At 36.7% G+C, this 9988-nt stretch overlaps 1 long non-coding RNA gene across 1 annotated transcript; it reads left to right on the forward strand.

The window, feature by feature from the left end:
* Positions 1 to 6303: 6303 nt before the first annotated feature.
* LOC143713553 (uncharacterized) lies at positions 6304 to 9059 on the forward strand. Its single transcript, XR_013195117.1, has 3 exons — positions 6304 to 6969; positions 7739 to 7904; positions 8998 to 9059. It is a non-coding gene; the product is annotated as an uncharacterized LOC143713553 (long non-coding RNA).
* The last annotated feature ends 929 nt before the right edge of the window (positions 9060 to 9988 follow it).

Consider the following 9988-nt stretch of genomic DNA (forward strand, 5'->3'; position numbering starts at 1 on the left):
TCGAGTAGGCCTACGTCATCCTTATGCGCCGCCCACAGTTTCGGGTTTACCCCAGCAACTTCCTGTCCGAGCTCAGTTGCAGACACATCCTCGAAGGGAGCACTTCCTGTGTCGGTCGTAAGAGAAAAGGCTGCTGGAAACATGAGTTGCAAAGAGTCAGAGTCAAATTCCAATTTAACACCCATCTTGTGCATTAAATCTCTTCCTAACAAGCAGAATGGAGAATCGGGAATTATTGCAAACTCATGCATTTTGAATAATGATGGTACATCATTAGAGGTAACTGGTAAAGTTGGTGTCAAATTACAAACCACAGGAACATTGTCTATTCCTATAGAATTTAGTTTTTTTCCTGTAATTGGTCCCTCATACACAGTAGAAGACAGCGATGAGATGGAGGCGCCGCTGTCAATTAAAAAAACATATGGCTTGTGGTCAACATTCAATTCAATAAAGGGCAAAACATTTGACTTGTTTGCATAACTCATTGAAATCTGTGAAAAGTTATCAGAAAAATGCAGCACCTTTTCTCGGCACAGTCATTGCTTTTGCCATGCGTTCGGATAAACAGGTCTCTGTCTTTCAGAGGGAGGAATGAAGGGAGGGGGTTTTGGCATCGGGCCATCAGAGCGCCTGAACATCTGTTTATCATTATTTCGCTGAAATCTCTCAGCTCTTTTCTTACAAAAGCGTTGCGTGTGTCCGCGACACCCACAGAAAAAACACTTTATGTCCCTTCCGTCATTGGGTGGCGGGCGATTTTGGACAGCGGAACTAACTTGAAACATTGCGGGAACTTTTCCTCTGGAGTGGTCAAATGCCCCAGCAGACGAAAGTTCACGCAAGCGTCTTCCCAATTCATCAACAGAAATGTTACTAATGTTGGTGGTAGTGATTCGAATCATTTGTGCAGTCTCGTTGTGCATGTTATTCAAAAACGTGTTCACAAACAACAAACAATTATCCTCATCAATAGGAATCGCAGATTCGTGAATCCAAGCATTTCGAAATCGATTAAAAAATGCAAGTGGACTTTCTCCCACCTTTTGCTTTGTGTTCGCTGCGTGAGAAATGTCCTGTTTAGCAGAAGACAACTTCACTAAAAAGGCAGTCAGTTGTTTGAAAAATAGTTTCAGTTTACCAGGACTGGCCCAAATCCAGTCGGGATTATAGTCCCCGTAATCAGCGATCCTAAATGCGCTTGTGGGGTCGGACAAATCAACAGGATCCGAATCTTTAAACACAATACTCCGGACGGGTGGTGAGTCGTTCACTGGGTCTAACAAATCAACCTCAGCAATTAATTCTTCCTCTGTAATGTCGGCAGGCAACGTTTTAGTCAAAATAAAACGATAGTCACGACCAGTAAGTTGGCTGTACGCCGTTAAGCGTTTAAGCATCGAAACAAATTGATGTGGCGACCGTGCTGGGTCTGGCAATTCCTTAGAAATTGCCATCACTTCAGAAATTTGCAACGGATGAACTTTGAATCCTTCTGAAGTTTCAACAAAAGGACACAAAGTCGCAGTCGTCAGATCGGGGTACAATCTATTTTTTGTTGGTTCAGAAAGAGTCGGAATACACTCGTATTTTGGAGGTAGGGGGGTTTTTGCTACAACAGGCTGCGGGACAACTTGCTGTTCCACAGACTGTGAGAGCCTTTTTTTCTCCTCCATAGGCTGCGAGAGCCCCTCCCCTAGCAGAGAATTTCTGTCTCTCTCGGCCGGAGAAGAAAGGACGGCAGAAACTACACTCTCTCTCACAGCCAATTCAGTTTGTGGAATCATATTATTGCCTGTATTGTCAACTCTTTGTGGACCTTTGTTCCAATAACATTGCATGTCCTTCCAAATTTTATAAGATTGTTTCATGTAAGAATAATCCCAATCGGGGTCGCCCCAATTTCCAAAAATCATATCTTTTGCTGCGCGTAAATCCGCGTCTTTGAATGAGCCGTCACGGGGAAACGGATCTAATTGTGTTTTGCCAGTTGACCAGCCAGCTAAATTTGACAAATATGGCTCCGTAAAAAATGCTTGATTATTTCTAATCATAAAGTCTTTCGGAGATTCATCTTTTAACGGTGGACTAATTTTATTCCCCATTATCAACACAAAAATTTCTCCGTGATGCAACTTAAACAAATAAGTATGGCCAAATAGAAAGCAAATAAAAAAAACATGCAGTAGAAAATTAATTGTGTTAGTAAATTGGCCAATAAAGAGAGAAATAAGAGAAGAGAAAAACTGAGAGAGAGAGAAAAAAATAAATAAAAAAATAATAATAATAAAATAAAATAATGTATTATCTATCCATAACCAAGACCAAAGGTAAATCGAAATATAATTTGCAAGAGAAAAACCGAATATCTCGTGTCAAATCTATATTTCCAAACGGAGGAAAGTGATCAGTTTTCCTGCCGTTCCTCCCGCGTTCAAACACAAACACGAGGATAACGTCCCGTATTTATTTATACGACGGACAAACGTCCCGCATTTATTTATACGACGGACAAACGTCCCGCATTTATTTATGCGACGGACAAACGTCCCGCATATACGACGGACAAATCGTCCCGCATATACGACGGACAGGCGTCCCGCATATACGACGGACAGGCGTCCCGCATATACGACGGACAAACAAACAAATTTCACCAAATATGGTGAAAATCACGGCACTATAGGTAAAATTTTCTCAGCAGACAGGAAGAATCAACCTTTTCTTTTGTAAAAAAAATTTTAATTCTTACCTGTCTGGAGAAATCCCGGACGAGCCCCCAAATTGTTAGAAATGGAAATGAAATGGTCCAAACGAAAAGTGCCCCAAATCGTGGTCCTTTATTATGAACAGATAATACAATAAACCAGCGCTGGTTGGAGTAGAAGCTCAACCCAATATCCTTTGTCTAGGGTTTATATAGTGAAAGTCTTAAACAAAAGAATACAAGTCTAACCAATAAATCAAACATTACATCATAGATATCATATAGACGTTATATAACAGCTTCTTAATATGGGCAGTATCCTGTTAGATTTCCACAGGATCCTTAGGATCCTAGGAGCTTTTCAAACACACAATGTATAGAAAGGAACGAACATTGAGAAAGGAGGGGCTGAGTAGTCCTCTCTTAATGGATACCAGATGTTTAGCTTAAACACAAAAGGAAAAATGTACAGACGTGGCAGTTTTGCTGCCTAGTATAAAAATCATACATAGACTATTGTTTTGTATGCTGAAGGAGAAAGATATTTCTAACATTAAGTAAACCTGATTCCCATGGTTCAAGTAAATGTGCTATACCACAAAATTAACTTTCAAATCACTCCAACTTTGTTACTGTTTTGTTATCTGTTACCTGCCCAAACCAAAAATGCATACATTTGTGTTACTTTAACATTTTAATATCTAAGAAATTACAAAATATTTGAATTGCAGGGGGAAAAAATTACTTAAATTCAGAATATGTAAATCAAGGTTTCTTTTATTGAAGTTAATGTCTTCAAGATAAAACCTCAAATAAAAGTTATCAGTCCTGTGCCTGTACAGAATCCTCAGCTTCAAACCTAAAGAGTAAAGAAAGAAAAGACAAATAAATACTTTAAAAATCCTAGCAGAACTCAAAAAATCAGTTTTACATGAACATTTATTAAAGAAATGCATGAGTATAATCTAAATTATAATCATCCTTCACACTCATACCCCCCAAAATAATCTGAGCAAATACATATTCTAGATTTTGGTGCTTGAACCCCTAATAAGAAAACTGGAATATAATAAAGATCATTAATAACCAACCCAGTCTCACGGCAGTTCGTGACATAGTCACGAAATTTAATCTATTGATTCGTGTTCATGGACACGAGTTTCCCCATTTTTTCGTGTCACTCAGCACGACTTTCAATCTAATGTATTTCAATGGGACGTATTTTTCGTGCCTGCACCACGTTTTTCTTTCGAGAGCACAGTATTGTTTTTTTCTCAATTGTTATTCATTTTGCAAACTTAAGAGCTACATTACACAACATTTAATCAATAGATTTTAATCCTCGTTTTTATTGCTTTATATCCGGTAGGCTACTCAACATTAATCTATTTATTCGTGTCCAAAGGGCACAAATATCCTTCTTTTTTTCGTGCCACTCAGCACGACTTTCAATGTATTTCAATGGGACGTATTTTTCGTGCCTTCACCATGTCTTTCTTCCGAGAGCACACTATTGTTTTTTCACAATTGTTATTCATTTTGTAAACTTTAAGGGCTACATTACTCAACATTTAATCAGGTGATTTTAATCCTCGTTTTTATTGCTTTATATTCGGTAGGTTACTCAACATGAATCTATTGATTCGTGTCTATGGGCACGAATTTTCTTCTTCTTTTTTCGTGTCACTCAGCACGACTTTCAATCTAATGTATTTCAATAGGGCGTATGCACCACGTCTTTCTTTCGAGAGCACACTATTGTTTTATCCTCAAATGTTAGGCTATTCCTTTTGCAAACTTTACATTACTCAACATTTAATCAGGAGATTGTAATCCTTGTTGTATTGCTATATATTCGGTTGGCTACTCAACACGAATTGATTCGTGTCCTTCAGCACGAATTTCCTTCTTTTTTTCGTGCCACACAACACGAATTTCAATCTAATGTATTTCAATGGGGCGTATGCACCACGTCTTTCTTTCGAGAGCACTATTGTTTTATCCTCAAATGTTAGGCTATTCCTTTTGCAAACTTTAAGGGCTACATTAGCTACTCAACATTTAATCAGGTGATTTTAATCCTCGTTTGTATTGCTTTATATTCGGTAGGTTACTCAACATGAATCTATTGATTCGTGTCTATGGGCACGAATTTTCTTCTTTTTTCGTGTCACTCAGCACGACTTTCAATCTAATGTATTTCAATGGGGCGAATGCACCACGTCTTTCTTTCGAGAGCACACTATTGTTTTATCCTCAAATGTTAGGCTATCCTTTTGCAAACTTCAAGGGGTACATTATTCAACATTTAATCAGGAGATTTTAATCCTCGTTTTTATTGCTTTATATTCGGTAGGTTACTCAACATGAATCTATTGATTCGTGTCTATGGGCACGAATTTTCTTCTTTTTTCGTGTCACTCAGCACGACTTTCAATCTAATGTATTTCAATGGGGCGTATGCACCACGTCTTTCTTTCGAGAGCACACTATTGTTTTATCCTCAAATGTTAGGCTATTCCTTTTGCAAACTTTAAGGGCTACATTACTCAACATTTAATCAGGAGATTTTAATCCTTGTTGTATTGCTTTATATTCGGTTGGCTACTCAACACGAATTGATTCGTGTCCTTCAGCACGAATTTCCTTCTTTTTTTCGTGCCACACAACACGAATTTCAATCTAATGTATTTCAAAGCCGTCTTTAATTTTGGGCTACTAATCAAATGTTGATTAAAATTACATAATTACAGGACTGCATATTCTATATGCTTAAAACATGCCTTATTTTATTGTGGGATATTTTATAATTGTCGATGGTATTTCAATTTGCAATGGCTTATAGTGAGCCTACTTTACTTTTTTTTTTTGCGCCAAAAAAATTAAAAAACAGAATAGCCTACTTTTATAGAACTTTCATCTCAATACTGATTATGAAGTTGTAATAAATTAATTATATAGCCTACTGCAGAAATGTTTATTGCTTTATATGGACATATCCTTTGGCAAAGAGATGGATGCATTCTGGGAAGTGATATGTGTTTAAATGTAATGGCTACATACTCGTGTTCCTTCACTTGGACATTTACGCTGACCCCTTTAAAATTTTGAGCACGGATATAAAATATTAAGACTGTACTTTTTAATTATTTCGACATTTTGGCGCAATTTTGTGCAATACGTCACTGTGTGCGACCATCGCAGAAACCATTGCCCAGCGCGATTCCACCACGGTAAGTCGCTTACAATAGTCTAATAAGCAAAATGAATTCATGAGCATTTACACGTCCAAAATTAATAAAATTACGTGTTTATAAAAAAACATTTTCTAGGCCTAGATATAGGTTCTAGATGTGTGTGTGTATATATATATATATATATATATATATATATAATGAGTATTTACATAAAAAAAACATGTGATATATATAAGTATATATATATATGCATATACACACACACACATATATATATATACATCACATGCTTTTTTTCACTGTAATGTGTCAGTAATAACAATATTATCACTTGGTCTAACGTTATACTGTACATATGAACACACACTGAACCCTAGACACATGTTATGCGCCATTAAAAAAGTAGCACAGGAAATAGGAACAACGTGAATCTGTATTTATTTATCCTAAGCATTTATTAGAAAATGGGAATCACTCACTATATTAGGGTACACTTTTTAAATCTTATATCAACATAACACTACATAATTAACATTTTCTGTTGTTCTCCCTGCAGATCCTGTCAAACATATCACCTGTCGAACCTATCCGAACCTGATTTTCAAAACCCAAAGGCACTTTTAAGAGCCAACCTCTATCTCTTCATTATTTTCTATATCTTACATCCTCTCTGTTCTCTCACTATCTATATTTCTGTCCATCTCTTCAATCTTTATCTATCTCACAGTCTTTATCTATTGCTCTTTCTTTCCTCCCTGTCTGTCTTTGTCTACTTGTCTGTCTTACCCATCTTTGTCAGTCTGTTTGTCTGTAACTGACTGTCTGTCTGTCTGTATCTGACTGTGTGTTATAATGCCAGGGGGGTCTACAAAAAAGATCTGCCCCTTTTGTCAGGGGATTTTATTTTGCGCTCAAAAGATCTGCTCACATTGTAAACAGGAGCAGCCTCTGAAGCAGCGCCTCAAGAAGAAGCTTCAGAGGTTTGATGAGAAGCGAGAGCAATGGGTGGTTGGTCGTAAGAAAAACCACAACACTGCATCCATCAAGGATGAAGCCAATATCATGGTACGTACAATTTCATACATGACAGTAAACTGTCCAGATCATCTGTAAGTACATTCAGTGGTACCATTTGTTATTAAGTGAGCATTGCCAGCGCAAGGTCAGAAAGGCGTTTTTTTTTTTGCCAATATAGATAAATTTGAATCTTTTTTTTTCCAATGATACTTTGTCCTCCCTGTGTCATCAGAATAAATTTAAAAGTATAATTTAACTATCAACTTTGAAGGCACACGTAATTGTGATTTGTATTTTTTATTTTAGTGGTGGTAATACAACCATAAATTTATCACATCTTCACCGTAATACATCACATACCTAAATGATCTACCAGAGCAAAATTTGAACAAACAGCAAATATAATTGAAACTCAGGAATTCTTGAGTTCCTAATATATACAGGCAAGCATTATGACAGAATTACAGGTGCAATTTAATAATCAAACTTTATTTTCGAGTGGATGAGAAATAACACATGAACGAGTTACTAATGTTACAAAAATAAATATTTATAACGTTATAAAAAGGGTACCCTCATGGTGTCAGATTCATCTTTTTACTGTTTTTCTATATAGAGTTGTTTTTTGCTTCTAATGTATGAGCCTTTCCTGTTTGCACATAAAGCTAAACTCACCATTAGGTTAAAAATCCTGAATGGCAGTAACCTGGATGCTGTCATTAATAATGTTATATATTTTTAAATTAATATTCTTAATTATTTTTTATGTTGTTTTTCTATTACTTTAAACAGCAAACACACAATTTTGTCATTGCAGCTTGAGAAACTCCATGCCATTGGCTACAAACCAGTTCTGCTACTAGGAAAGGAGAACAAAAAAAAAGAAATTAAGTGCGAAATATTAATGCCTCGCTGCACACTCTCCATCTTTGCCCAGGACTACCTACAGAAGATAGGTTCATTTTATGAATACCTTTGTGAAGGTGAGATGCATGCACTGTATCTTAAAGTCACAGTTCACAACTTGTGTTGAGTACGCAAAATATTTTATTAATGTTTAAATCTTAAAGGAATGGCTCACCCCTTAAACTTAAATTCAGTCATTCTTTTTTTCTGCTGCTGAATGCTTGTATGATCATAGTCTACTCTATGTGACGTCTCTACCAACACATTTAATGTAGCAATGGGTAGAAAAACATAAAAATTCACACCTGGCAATTGATTATGGGAATTGAAGTAAACTGTTTCAAAACAGTAGTTTCCTGCAAGTGCAGATGTAGACATGTAGATTATTAGTGTATTGAGCCCTGTTTGTATTAATAGCATGCAGCACACTGGTCTACAATGGGATTTGGCACCCAGAGTTAAGTGCATTCAAGCATATACTGTCAACTTTTATTTAACTTTTAACAATTATGTTTGGTATTATTTTGTAGGAGCCATATTTCATTTCTGTTTTCAGCCCACATACAACCATATTTTTAATGTTTAAAGCACACTGACCACAGCAATTTTTGTAGTGACATACTAATTGAACATGTTACATTTGCAAAGACCCATTTTGGTCACTGGGTCGATGAATCAAATGATAATGAATCTATATATACTCATTAAAACAATATCGAGGACAGTGCTAAAATGTAGATCATTAACAGAAATAACACAAAGAAAAAGAAAACCATCAAATTTTTGCTGGATACACCACAAACTTACACTGCTAACTTTGAGGTATAAAGCACACACAGTCTAGTCTTAACTGAATAGTTTGACCCAGACTGTAAACAAACATTAAACTTGTAATTTTTTCAATAGATATTATGAGCACTCTGGGTTTAAAGATATATTGTATTGGTTATCGTCATAGAAAATCAATCAAATATATTACAGATATCTAATACATCTAGTGGACTCTCAATAGTTCTCCTGCAATCAAAAGTGCCTTCAAATCTGGTTGGGGAAAATTTGGTATATATTATTCAAAAACATTTACCTAACAGTTAAAACAGGTACAGATAATTTATGGTTAACCTCTATGTTTTAAATAAGCAAAACACAACACTTGTTTAACTTGCACAGGATGGACCCAGGATTCCAGTGGCAATGAGGATCAGCTGATTACACTGCAGCTCACACCCTGCAAGGCGAGATCCACGGAGGAGCAAGTGGAGCAGCCGGAATCCACAGAGGGGCAAGTGGAGCAGCCGGAATCCACAGAGGGGCAAGTGGAGCAGCCGGAATCCACAGAGGGGCAAGTGGAGCAGCCGGAATCCACAGAGGGGCAAGGTAATTAGAACAAATTTAAAGAGTTACAGTTTATATTTGTAAAGGCCAAAAGTGAAACTTTTGACTTGACTTCCAGTGTTTTTCCCCCATAGAGCTTGATGCAGGTTAGGGCTCTTTTCAACGAAATGAACTCAAACACACCATGCTATAACTTTTTTGCTGCTTGATAAAGTAAAACTCACTAGGTGATGATACACAGGGCAACTTTTTGAGCAATGTTGCTGGGCAATCTTGCCGAGGGATTATTCCTTGGGCACTTTCACATTGAAAATGGGCAACACATTTCTATCTGGATAATTTAGATGGGTTGTGGGCCCTGTGTCTCATCTGGTTGCCCGTTGACGGCAACATTGCTCAAAAAGTTGCCCTGTGTATCATCACCTACAGGGTTCTCATTTTCAATGGATAATCTGCTAGAAAAGTTGATCTGATATTACATAATTAGATAGATGATAGGTCTATCTGATTCTGTACTAGGGCTGTTGGAAGGAATTTTGTGAGTCTATTATAAATCTAAAAGTAAAATAAGTACTACTAATCAAATGCTGAAATTACTAGGCCAAATTTTATTATTAAAGATATTAGGATAAATTGAATATTCAAAATAATTGGGAATGTCAGTGTCCCATGAACACTGAACTTAACCATTCTCCCACCCCTTGCGTTCCCTGAACAACTCAGCGCAGGATCAGTGCTTGTTGAAACAAATTAGGATTATCACAAACAGGATGGACCTAAACGAGAAAATGAAACACGTGGAGTTAATGGAGCAACCTTAATTCAA

This window comes from Siphateles boraxobius, unplaced genomic scaffold (assembly GCF_051911475.1).
Source record: "Siphateles boraxobius isolate OS27281-9 unplaced genomic scaffold, OSU_SipBor_1 52, whole genome shotgun sequence".
NCBI classification, from domain to species: Eukaryota; Metazoa; Chordata; class Actinopteri; order Cypriniformes; family Leuciscidae; genus Siphateles; species Siphateles boraxobius.